Raw genomic sequence first — 13,891 nt, 5'->3', positions numbered from 1 at the left:
AAAAAAAAAAAAAAAAAAAAAAAAAGAATAGTTGGGTCAGGGGACTGATCACTTCCAAGGCATGTGTGAGGACTGGTAGCAGCCCCTCGTTCTGGGCTAGTTCTGTTTGTATTATATATATTAAATGGGGACAGGCAACACCCTTATGTCATGGTTTTTGTTGGACTTGTATTTTATAGCCGAACTATTTTTTGACTATTTTAATTGTATTGATTTATTTTTTATTTTTATTATTTTATGTTACTTCTGATTTTAATATAAATAAAATTGGGGATAGGAATACATTCTAGGAGCAGGACATCAAGGCCAACCTAATTAGACTGCACGTAAATTCTAAGGTGAGTAATTAAGTCTCTGGGAAATCTTGTGGGCAGTCAGGTGTCATGTCATATTGAGAAATGGGACAGGAGGGGCACTTTTCCTCACCTCCCTGAGAGACTTTTTAATGAGATCAAAGTGTTTGTGTTGTTTTTAGTGAGTTTCCCCTTCTCTCCTAAATCTGTTAAACTTTCTGTGTAACTCCCTCCAGAGAGTAGTCTCACTTGTGGGAGTGTGCCTTCTAAGTCCCCAAAGACCTGGGGGCAGAGTCACGCTGGGGGAGGGGTGAAGTTTTAGCAAGATTGTCTGTTTTAATGGCCCAGACTTTTAAGTTGTTGCTCTTGTAATTTTTCAGCATAGGTCCTGTAGTCTGAATGTGTATTTGTTGGGGGTTTTTTATTTATTTCTCTCTTGTCTCTGTTCTCTTTGTCTATCATTTGTAATTATTTTCTTAATTTCTAACCTTATAATAAACAATTGAATATTAGTTTTAGCTTATTAAATCATTATTTTTAGCAATGTAAGTACATTAAGATATGACACTTCCCTTAATTACCCATATTTCCACCCACATACCATGATAGGGAACTGTCTATCCTTTTCAACCAGTCACTTTCCAGTACTTGATGGATTGCCTCGTAGATGATAGGTATTCAGCAGACACTGAATGAATTAAGGAATTGTTGAGCTTGATACCAGTTCCATGCAATCAATATTGTCATTTAGAGTAAAAGGATGGTTTATGGGTCATAATTAGATGTTCCAAAGCAATATGAGTTTGCTAAAACTACATGCCAAACTAACCTAATGTTCTTTTGATAAAGCTATTATATATTGATCAGGAAAATGGTATAGTATTGTGCATCCTAACCTCAGCAAAGTATTTAACTGATTGTCATAGTGTCATTTATATCCAAGATAGAAAATGTGGGCTGAATAATAAGTGTAAAAGAGCTGTGCCATGTATATGTGGCCTAAAAGCTACTCTGAACTTAACATTCACATCTGACTCTCTCAGCAGCACTTCTGATCGACAAAACTCACCAAGTTTACCTAGCAACTTGTAAATGTGAAGAATAAAGACTATGGAGATATTCATCATTCAACATGTATTTACAGAGTACCTATTTTGTGCTAGGCATTGGCATACAGTGAGTAAGACCGACACAGAACCAAACCTCACAGAGCTTGCAGCCAGGCCAGGAGACAGACAGGCCGAGAGAGAAGCAATAAGGGAGATTTACTTTAATTGGGCTTAAATTTGTGGTTTACTTTGAAAGTCTTCTCTGAGGTGACATTTTACCTGAGAACTAGGAAAAACAAACTTTAACCATGTGAAAACCAGAAGAGAGAAAAAAAGTATGTGCAAGGCTGTAAGGTACAAAACAGTGCGGTATTCAAAGAACAGAAAGAAAAGATCAGTACAGCTGGAGTGAGTATCAGAAGATGAAATTGGAGAGAAGAGCATATCCAGATCATCTAGGGCAGTGGTTCTCAACCTTCCTAATGCCGTGATATAAGACAGTGTCTTATTTGGGGGGAAACACGGTACTTGATCCAATTGTTATGGTTAGATATAATTGTACGATGTAAGAATACTCTCCAGGAGGGCAAGAGTAGAAGGTGAAGGCAGAAGCTAATGATGCAGTCCAGACAAAAGATGGTGCACAAAAATGGAGGGAATAGGGCAGGTCTTAGATATATTATCAAAGCAAAACCAGCATACCAAATCGGATATGAAGAGTGAAGGAGGCTCAGCGCCTGTGGCTCAAGCGGCTAAGGCGCCAGCCACATACACCTAAGGTGGCGGGTTCGAATCCCCAGCCCGGGCCCGCCAAACAACAATGATGGCTGCAACCAAAAAATGGCCGGGCGTTGTGGCGGGCGCCTGTAGTCCCAGCTACTTGGGAGGCTGAGGCAGGAGACTCGCTTGAGCCCAGGAGTTGGAGGTTGCTATGAGCTGTGATGCCATGGCACTCTACCCAGGGGGATAGCTTGAGGCTCCGTCTCAAAAAAAAAAAAAAAAAAAAAAAAGTGAAGGAAAGGGAAAAAACCAAGGATTTACCAACTAGGTTTTTGGAAGGAATAACTGAATAAATAATGGGTGATGGCAATAGTAAGGAAGTGAAGAACAAGTTTAGGAAGTTCTATGATTTCATTTTAGATGCGTTAAATTCAAGATGTCTGAGAGGTAACTTTGAAGACATCAAGTAAGAAGTTAGCCAAACCAGATCTCAGGAGATGTCAGGACTGATGATAATAGAGTTGTCATATATGACTCCAGATATAGCCATGGACTGCATGAAAGAGCTGGTGAGGGGGGAATAACTGGAGAAGAAAATCCAAATCAACTCTGGAACACTCATATTTGGAAATTCAGCAGAGAAATACATACCAAAAGGGTCAGAAGGAGTAGACAGTGCGGTAGGAGGGAAACCAGGAGAGAGTAGCTCCATGGAAGCGAAGATAAGGCATTCCAAGGAAGGGTTGATTAGCTACGTCCATTGCTGGTATCAGTGAAGATGAGGATGGACCTGAAACCTAACGGAAGAGGAAAGCCACTGATGACTTCAATATAGTTTCAGTGGAGTGGTGGGAATAGAAGCCTGACTGGAGTGAGTTAAGGCAACAGTAACTAGAGATTATAGCTCCCTAAAGAAATTTTGCCATGAAGGGAGACGTCCTGATAGCTAGAAGGAAACATGGGGTTGTGCGAGAGTTTTACTTATTTTGTTTTATAATGTGAAAAACTAGATCATTTTCATATGCTAATGAGAATAAGCCAGTAAGCAAGAGGCTGGTGATGCAGCAGGTGAGAATGAGATCCTTGAGAAGGCAAGAGGCACTGACATTCAGGGCACAGAGGCCAGGGCCCACTGTAATGAGAGAAAGCAGAGGATAGATACACTTGCAGGTAATTGGTAGCTTTAGCAGTGGGAAGATTAGGGGGTTTCCACTTAATTCCTTCTATTTTCTCAGTGAAGTATGAAGCAAAGACATTAGCTGGGCTGGCATATGGGAAGTATTAGAGGTTCGAAGAGAAGGAAGGTAGAAATAAATGGCTGTCCTCAAGAATGGCAGAGTGAACTATGGAGGGAACTGTGGGATTGCCAAGCAATTTTGAGAGCCCATTTGAAAATAGTAATTATGAATTTAAAGAAAGGCCAGTTAACAATTGTTTTTCATTTTTCTTTTCTCCAGCCAGGATCAGCTATTCCAGAGCAGATGCAGAGAGTGAAGGATAATCAGGGCTAGGGCTAGGTTTTTCCAAGTATATAATGAGAATGGAAGGGAGTCAAAGGTGTTCACAAAGAAATGATTATAGTGGTGAGCCATAGGGTATAAATTGGGTAAGGGAAAAATGAGATATTGGGGTGAATGTTGGAGGAAAAAGAAATAACCTGAGGAATGGCTGTCAATGAAGTAAAAGATGTATTATTGTGAGAATATTCTATTGTGAACTTGGAAGGATATTTCCTTTGGAAATAGAAATAAGAAGCAACTAATGTACCTGTTCTTCCTGCAGGCTGTAGGGTACAGAGTTTTGTGAGAACAAAAATAAAAAGCCTTCACTTAAAACATAGCAGGGAAGGTGGTGCCAGGATCAATTAGTATAAGATGAAGAAGAGACCTTCCAGGGAAGAGGCTGGTATGGGTGCGATATCTGAAGACCATGGATGTCCATATAAGACAGGGGTTAAAGACCAGATGAAAAAAGAAAAACTTCCACGTCTTCTACTGAGTGAGGTCAACAGTTGTATGATGATGGTATTAGACGTAATTGTCTGAAAAGCCAGCTTGTTCCTTTAAACTAGAAGGGTGGCCTCTTTGGGGAACCAGGGAAGCAAGTGAAGTCTTTCTAAGATGACAGTTTTGTTTCTGCTTTTGTTTCTCCTTTATAAATATCTCAGTTGTGTCTCCCTAGAAATGTTAGGATCTTCTCTTTAATCTTTATGTTCTGAAATAAAGTAATGCTATCATAGTCACAGGGTCTGTTTTATTCTATCTGAAACTCATTTATTATTCCTAGAAGCTATGTGCCCAGTTAAAAACTCTTTGAGAAGAAAGTGAATGCCAATACTGGGAGGAAAACTAGCAGTCTTTCACAATGTCCCTTTTCTCTTTCATATTTCCTATTTATCTCACTTGCCATATTTTCTACAAGAGTTCCTGGACTTTATCTTCCAACTCTTGTATTGTGGGGTTTGTTATTGTTGTTCCTTTTAGCAGTTGTGCTTGTTCAGAGACTTCCTTTTGTGTTCTCTGATACTTGTCGGCATTATATTCTTGTTTCGGGGATACAAAAACTTCTTTAATCTCTTTGAGAGTACTAATTATGATTATTGTTTATTTTCTGGTTTATTGCTTATCTCTGTTTCCTTCCTCTGTTCATCATTTTCCCTTTTATTTTAGGTATTTCTCCAAACATGTGGTCACCTTTGATTATTCCTAAATATTTAAGCATGAAATAAGAAGCTAAATGGGGCTTGGCACCTGTGGCTCAAGTGGCTAAGGCGCCAGCCACATACACCTAAGGTGGCGGATTCGAATCCAGCCCGGGCCACCAAACAATAATGATGGCTGCAACCAAAAAATGGCCGGGCGTTGTGGCGGGTGCCTGTGGTCCCAGCTACTTGGGAGGCTGAGGCAGGAGACTTGCTTGAGCCCAAGAGTTGGAGGTTGCTGTGAGCTGTGGTGCCACAGCACTCTACCCAGGGCGACAGCTTGAGGCTCTGTGTCAAAAAGAAAAAAAGCTAATTGGGATCTTTGTATATGAGATGTTGGGAGAATATTCTCCATAAATCTCTATTTTGCAGACGTTACAAGCAGAGGCACTGACTACCTGTTTTCCAAACTATCTCTTTAGAAATGCTTATAGAGTGATCAGCCTAGGAAGATACAGTATTATACTCCAGAGCAAAGAAAAAAATTGTTTTCTGTCCAGTATAAAAATGCCTCCCTTTAGGGCAAAGGTCAAGCTAGCTATTTAATGCCTAAACATTCAGGTTTCCTAAGCTCATTCCGTGTCCTATGATGCATGTTCAGGCATCACATCTCTTTGCATTGCCCTATGGAAACTGGAGTTCCAGAATATAGTAAATGTCTTTTGCCTCTGACCTAGAAACCTTGGGTTTTCTGCCAACATCCATGAAGCAGGCCAGCTTGTTGGAGTGCAAGTAGGGTAAAATCTCAGACCCTTCGTAGTTCTTATCAGTGAGTAGGGCTTATCTGACAAGCTTCCTTCATGCTGACACCCAAGAGAAATCTCTGCCATGAGTCCTCAACAGTAGCCTTGTAATTACCATAGTGGGGTTTAAGTAATCATTTCTTACAGTGTCCCTCATTATAAATCAAGAATACCAAGGTTGAATTCAGGAAAGGAAATCCATAAGGAGCCAAGAAGATACAGTCCAAGTACATACACTGCTTTCTGATAATCTGATTCAAGGCCAAAATTCAGATGTTTGCCTCAAGGGATTCATAGTCAAGTAAGTTTGGAAAGTGCTGCATACTGTATCCCTTTCTTTTCTAAGATGCACATCAGAGTATTAAAAAGTCTGAGAATTTTTTAGTAAAAAGACAGATTTAATTTTGTTTAATATAGCCTTTCTCAAACTGATTTCACCAAAGAGACTCTTTGCAAAAAATGTCTCTTTTATTAATATCCCAACACAGAAGTTTCCTAGGAGACATTCATCAGATGGACTTTAAGACCTTTAAACAAGGCTAGGTGCCCATAGCTCAGTAGTTAGGGTGCCGGCCACATGCTCTGGGGCTGGTGGGCTTGAACCTGCCCAAGCCTGCTAAACAAAAAAAGAATATATAGCCAGGCCTTGTGGCAGGTACCTGTAGTCCCAGCTACTAGGGAGGCTAAGGCAAGAGAATCGCTTAAACCCAAGAGTTGGAGGTTGCTGTGAGCAATGACACTGACACCACTGTACTCTACTGAGGGTGACAAAGTGAGACTCTGTCTCAATAAAAAAAAAAAAAAAAAACTTCAAACAATTTTTAATAAACATTATTTCCTACAATCAAATTCTTAAAAAGAGTTGAATGATAGAGTTCAAGAAGAATATATTCTTTGTCATGCAATTGGGCAGTGCCTGTAGTTCAGTGGGTAGGGCCCCTGCCACATACACCAAGGCTGGCAGGTTCTAACCTGGCCCCGGGCCACCTAAAACAATGACAACTGCAACAATAACAACAACAAGAAAATAGCCTGGTGTTGTGGCGGGCACCTATAGTCCCAGCTACTTAGGAGGCTGAGGCAAGAGAATCTCTTAAGCTCAGGAGTTTGAGGATGCTGTGAGCTGTAATGCCATAGCACTCTACCCAGGGCTACAGCTTGAGACTGTCTCAAAAAGGGGGGGGGGGGGGCGGTGCCTGTGGCTCAAAGGAATAGGGTGCTGGCCTCATATGTTGGAGGAAGAAAGATAAGAAATGAAATGAAGAATACAAATGACCTGTGTTTTAAAACTTGAAGGCATTTCTCTATTTTTTGATAAAGTCGATACTTTCTCATGAACCTTCAAGGAACCTAGTAATGATATTCAGCCTAATCAGAAAGGAATGCAGTCATGCTTTGTATAAAGGTGTACTTGAAGAGAACCTAAGATAGCAGTATCTACTATTCATTGAGTGTATTATTGTTGGGCACTTAACTTGGCTTAACTTGACACATTTATACATTACTAACTCTACTAGATAGACATTATTTTTTCCCCACTTTACAATGAGGAAACTAATCTTAAATAATGTGCCTTAGGACATGAATGAAGCTGAGATTACGTCCCCAAAACAAATAGGATAGAATGTTAATCCCAATCAATACTTTCACTTATCACCTATTTGAGGAGACAAAACCAATTAGCTAAAAGCTACTAGAAGAACAAAAAAATAAAAACTTATGTAAGAGAGCCAGACATTAGAATGATCATATATATACAATATAACTATGATAAGTGCATTCAAAATGAAATTTGCAGCAGATGGCTGGAAATTAAAAATAAATCAAATGGAAATTTTTTAAATGAAAAACATAATGACTGAAAATTAGAACTCAATGAAAAGTTTAACAGCAGATTAGATATAGTTGAAAAGAGAGTTAGTGAATTGGCAGGTAGATCATAGGACAATAGACCAGCAGTGATTTTTACAAGAATGCAAAACAGTAAAAAGAATCCATAGGGCAGAAGGAGAGAAGACAGAATGGGGCAGAAGCTATTTGAAGTGAGACTAGCAAGGAATTTTCTTAGGCATCAAGAAAGGCAATGAATCATAAATAGGATAGTGGTAAAGAAACTAAACTTAGGTATGTCATTGTAAAACTGCTGAAAACCAAATACAAAGAGAAAATTTTAAAAGCAGGAACAGTAAGACTGGTAGTGCACTTAACAGAAAACAAGGGAATGATGTCTTTTAAAAAGGTAAAGGAAAACAATTATCAGCCTAGAATTCTATATAGTACCCCACACACTTATTCACCGTTCATTTCTTCAGTTTCAGTTACTTGTCAAACGCAGCATGAAAATATTAAATGAAAAATTCCAGAAATAAACAATTCATAAGTTTGGAGTTGCACACCATTCCAAGTAGCATGAAATCTCAAGCCATCCGACTTCATCCCGCTTCATCCTGCCTGAGATGTGAATCATCCCTTTATCCACCTGCTACACTTAGTAGCTATACTGCTCCTAGATTGACTGTTGTGGTATCTGCTTGTGTTCCAGTAACTCTTATTTTATTTACCTTTCATCAGTAAAATAATGAATAAATTGTGATACATTCATCCAATGCAACACTATGCAATAATCCATAGTAACATGGATGAATCTCACAAACGTAATATTGAACAAAAGCCATACACAAAATTATACATACTATGTATAGACTCCATTTATATGAAGTTCCAAAGCAGACAAAACGAATCAATGATATGATCATTCAATCTAGAAGGATGAAGGAAGAGTAATGTCTAACGGGAGCATAGATGGGCTGCAGGTCCTGGTAATGTTCTACTTCATGATTTATTGCTGGCTACAAGTATGTTTTTATTTCCTGGTTGTTCATCAAGTATATTATACTTCAATACAAATATCACTACAAAGAAATCATTCTATCTCAATCTAGATAGCAGCATCAGTTATTTATTAAACTGTTCTGAATCTAACCACTCTGAAAATAAAGCTTTGTCCTCAGCATACAGGATAATACTTGTGCTTCTGTTCATGAGGGACACAGAGCCACCTTCTCCAAATGTGGCGTCAAATCATTAGAATTAAGAAAAAGAGAGAGGAGACGCAAATTGTATCCCTATTTCCACTTGAGACTATTAATATTTTATGTGTAACAAAACATCCAAAAAGTATGTTATAGCTACTAGTTTTACTTATATACTTCAGGAATTCATATATTTTAAAAACAAATTCTGTAGAACTAAAAAAATTCTTGTCTACCAAAATAAGTAAGATAAGTGCCCAGGTATACAGTTCAAAAATTCTTCTTACACATATTATGTTCAGGTGTCATTGTACTGCACCTTGATTTATCTCTGAATTAGTACTGATTTATGAATAATTTACTTTTGTTTCAGATTATACAGGAGTTTGAGACCAGCCAGAGCAAGAGTGAGACCCCATCTCTACTAAAAATAGAAAAAATTAGCCAGGCACTGTGGAATGCACCTGTCCAACCTACTCAGGAGGCAGGGGCAGGAGTTTGAGGTTAACTCCGAGCATAACTCTGTCTAAAAAAAAAAAAAGATTTTAAAAAAGTGTTTTATAGACAATATGAAAAAAGAAGCAAGACATTATAGGGTAGCTAATAAAAACACCTATATTTATAATAAGTTTTTACCATAAGAAAGATTTGTAAAGTTTTTTTTTCTTAATTACTTTAAGTCTTTGATGTAGTCTCGTTAGCTTTTTACCCAGTAACAGCAACTATTTTTATATCACCATGTGAAAAAAAATACATTCAATAATTCTTTTTTTCATCAAGTAATTTTTATTCTTGCTAACATCTATAATCATTTACTTAACAAGTTCATGCCTATATTTTCTAGTGCTTAAATGGAGACCTGTTAAAATGTAACATAATACTTGCAAGCCATCCACTAGAAACAAAAATGATAGCCACATTTTTATTTTACCTTTTTAATTCTTATGAACACTAAAGAGTTCATGCAGAAGTGAGGAGAAGTGGGGATTTCCAGAATGAGGTACACACCATCCATATAAAAGTTTTCATATAAATCTAAGGTTCCTGTGTATGTGTAATCTGCTTTGCTTTTCCCCATTACAAATAAGAAAATACATTGTCAGCTGATTATTTTTAAAAATTGAAGACATTTAACTTGAATAAATATTAAAGAACCTATTATTTAAAACAGTTTTACATTTATTACATATAACCAAAATGTAATTGAACATGTTTTTATAAATGTGAGTTTTTAGAATCATACACATTTAAACTAGTTTTTACAAATGTTGATCAACCAGCTTGGCTACAATTTAGGTCTTTCTTCAGAAGATGTAGAGAAATAATATTTGGGATAAATTTTCTCCTAATAATGCTGTATGTACAAGAAAAGTGACATCTGAGATCTGACTTCTGGCTCGGCACCTGTAGCTCAAGTGGCTGGGGCAACAGCCACATACACCACAGCTGGCAGGTTGGAATCTAGCCCCAGCCTGCCAAACAATGACAACTGCAACCAAAAAATAGCTGGGCATTGTGACAGGTGCCTGTAGTCCCAGCTACTTGGGAGGCTGAGGCAGGAAAATCGCTTAGGCTCAAGAGTTGGAGGTTGCTGTGGGCTGTGACGCCACAGCACTCTCTACCCAAGGCAACAGCTTGAGACTCTGTCTCAAAAAAAAAAAAAAAAGAAAGAAAAGTGACATCTTCAAGCTCATTAATGGATTTTATTATTAAAAAATAGTATTATACATTAATGTTTATAAAAATATTTTAATTATTTGAGTGACGGTTCTGTAAATATAGAAACAGTCATTAGAAATATTTTAATTTAAAATTTTTTTAATTTTTTTTGGCAGGTTTTTTTTTTGGCCAGGGCTAGGTTTGAACCTGCCACCTCCAGTATATGGGGCTGGTGCCCTACTCCTTTAAGCCACAGGTGCTGCCCAAAAAACTTTTTTTAATTTTTTAATATAATATGTTGAACTGGACGTCCTGCTGTTCAAAAGTGTTTCCAAAATCAGCACACTCACCTCTGGGGCTTTCCAAACTGAAGTTTTAAGTCCCCTCATCTTTTTTGAAAGTAGAAGGGGGTAATATTGGAAGTGTGCCAGGAATAAGCTTTGGTATTTTTCACAAAGTGCCACAGTGAAAGTACCTTTTCCCACAAGTCAGTTCCTTTTAGCAAAATTGTAATCTCATACAGCCTTCCTAACCACTGCTTTTTCCAGAAAGTCTGTCCCCTCATTCAAAATAATGACAGCCTAGATAACTCAAAATTATTTCATCTGTACTTGAGACCATTTCTGTACTTACCTCATTTAGAGTGGTAACAACTATTTACCAAGTTTATACAGCTGTCAGCTAAAAATGCAGAAGTACTTTTTCCTCAATGTAAATAACTTGGAACCATCCAAACAAAGATACCCATTTTCCCCTGCCCCTTCTGCAACTCACCAGAGGTTCATATGGGTGCTTATGGGGCAGGAGTCCCACTACAGAGTGAGACAGCAGAGGTTTCAATCCCAGCTCCACCACTTATTGGTAGGTGACCCTAAGCAAGTTACTAACCTCTCTGTGCCTCAGTTTCCTCATCTGTAAAGTGGAATAATAGTATTCCTCACAAGGCTATTGGGGGATTGACTGGATCTGTGAGTGGAAGTATATTATCAGTGTTTGCTATTGTTCTTTCCAGGAACTTACTTTACTTATATAAATAAAATTGCATTGATGGTTGTTTACAAGCAAGGAATGATACTGTGCTCTGTAATTTGCTTCTTTTACTTAATATATCAAGAACATCTTTCAGAAACGACTTAATTCTCTCAATAGTTATATTGTATTCTAAACTATGGTGGATCATAATATTTTCCACCATTTGTCTATTTACATTCACATTCTTTTATTTTTGTGGTTTAACAAAAATGCTACGGTAAACATCCTGGTGTTACTTTCTTTATGTATTGATAGGTTAGATTCCAAGGTACAGAACTGCTTCATCAAAAATATTTGCAATTTTGGGCGGCACCTGTGGCTCAAAGGAGTAAGGCGCCAGCCCCATATGCTGGAGGTGGCAGGTTCAAACCCTGCTCCAGCCAAAAAAAAAAAAAAAAACCAAAAAACTGCAAAATATATATATATATATGTATATATATATATATATTTGCCATTTTAAGTGGGCTTTTGTTGGTGGTGTTGTTACTTTGTTTTTTTGAGACAGAGTCTCATTCTGTCACCCTGGGTAGAGTGCAATAGCATCATAGCTTACAGCAACCTCGAACTCTTGGGCTTGAGCAGTCCTCCTGCCTCAGCCTCCCCAGTAGCTGGGACTGCAGGCATACACTAAAATTGCCCGGATAATTTTTGTTTTTAGTAGAGATGGGTTCACTCTTGCTCAGGCTGATTTTGAACTCCTGAGCTCAAGGGTAAGCTGAAGGGATCCACCTGCCTGGGCCTCCCAGAGTGCTAGGATTAGAGGCATGAGCACCAGGACAAGCTTGCACTTTTGAATTTTTTAATGAACACTTCCAGATTACTTTTCAAAAAGCCCAAAAGCGACTGGGCAATCCACCAAGTAGGCTGCAAAATAGGAAGTTTACATGCCAGCCAGGTAGTACAATAGCACAGAGCTACCTTTATAATGGGAAGGGAAATGGAAGTATGCTGTTGTAAGGCTCTTACATATTCGGTGGCAGAATTTTCTCCGACGGTGGACTACAGTAAATTATATATGTCTATTATAAACCTAGCTCCACTAAAAAAAATAAAACAAGGAGGTAACGGTATATCTAATAACTAACAATGGAAGATTCTTAAAACAAAACTCAAACAATTTAAAAGATTGTGGGAAAAAAGGAACAAAGATGGAACAAATAGAAAATAAATAGCAAGATATTAGAGCAAAATGGTAGACTTAAATTTCTTCATATCCATAATCACATTAAATGTGAATGCTCCCAGAGGTGTCCAACCTTTTGGCTTCTCTGGGCCACATTGGAAGAACAGTTGTTTGGGGGCACACATTAAATACACAAACACTAACTAAAGCTGATGAGCAAAAAACAAGGTTCATTCATAATTTTTTGACAGCCACCACCACAGATAAGTCAAAAAACCCTCACACGATCCCCAAGCAGACTCTGGCCATGGGAAGGTCATTCCTAAAGGCAGAGACTGTCAAACTGGATAAAATGGAAGATGCACGACTCAACTACATGCTGTCACGTTAAATATAAATCAACAGGAATGCTTTTCACATGAATGCTGTTTTAAAGGTGAATTGGCTACCAAAGAAGACTCAGAATTTGAAATGTTGCCGCTTATGGAAAACATATAATAATGATAAAAGGGTCAATTCATCAAGAAGACATAATCGTAAATATTTATGCCGTTAATCAGATCTTCAAGAATAGACAAATTCAGTTATTGTTGGAAATTCCCACACTTTTTCTCAGAATAAGTAACAAAAAATAAGTATGAGTATTTCGACCTATTTGACCTAATTGATATCCGCTTCTCCAGCAACAGCAAAATGCATAACTTTCTCAAGTGTACATGAAACAGTGACCAGGATACACCACGTGCTGGGCCAAGGGTAAGGCAAGTAGATAATGTTGACCCTCTAGGAATTCAAAACAATACAGTCTATTGACTTGGGACAAGTACCTTCATATAAACAGTAATTCATACAAAGGAGTACACATACGTATCCAGCACTGACCTAGAATGTGAGGAAAGACAACCCTAAGAAAGTAATGACAAACGACAAAAAAGGATGCTTTACCCCTGAAAAGCGACAGCCTGGGGACGAGGCTGGTGGAGCCTGTTGCCAACCTGGAGAGCATGGGAGGGGTAGGCGGGAAAGGGAGGTGAAGGGCGGAAAACGAGGATCTGGAGAAGGAACAAGAGGAACTGGCCGCTGGCTGGAAAAATTCTGAAGGGAAAAACAGCGCTATGTAGAGTATTTTACACAGCGCAGTGGATGGCGTGATCCTTTACTGTAGTGGTGAAATAAATCTCCAGTAAGGATCCCACTCCCATTCATTCTCGCTGGTGCATCCACCTTCCCAAGGCCACCCTAGGAGGGCTGAGGCTGGCCGACGGGCGCGGGGAGCAAGCCGGCAGGGGCCGGTGAACGCGAGGACCACTCAGAGCGGGTCACGGCCGGCTTGTCCGCAGGGGGCCACGGGCGGGCAGCCTCTAGAGCCTAGAAAGGGCAGGACGCTCGCGGGCAACTCGCGCGCCACTGCGCCGGAGCACCCGTGCCGCGAGGGCAGGGAGCACACAAAGGCATGGAGCGCGGCGAGCACTCCCGGGGCGCCCTCCAGCCCCCACCCCCAGCCAGCGCCTCGCGTACCGCAGGAAGCCGGCAGGCGGC

This window comes from Otolemur garnettii, unplaced genomic scaffold (genome assembly GCF_000181295.1).
Source record: "Otolemur garnettii isolate 467f Iridium unplaced genomic scaffold, OtoGar3 scaffold00027, whole genome shotgun sequence".
Lineage (NCBI taxonomy): Eukaryota > Metazoa > Chordata > Mammalia > Primates > Galagidae > Otolemur > Otolemur garnettii.
This window is presented reverse-complemented; position numbering follows the sequence as displayed.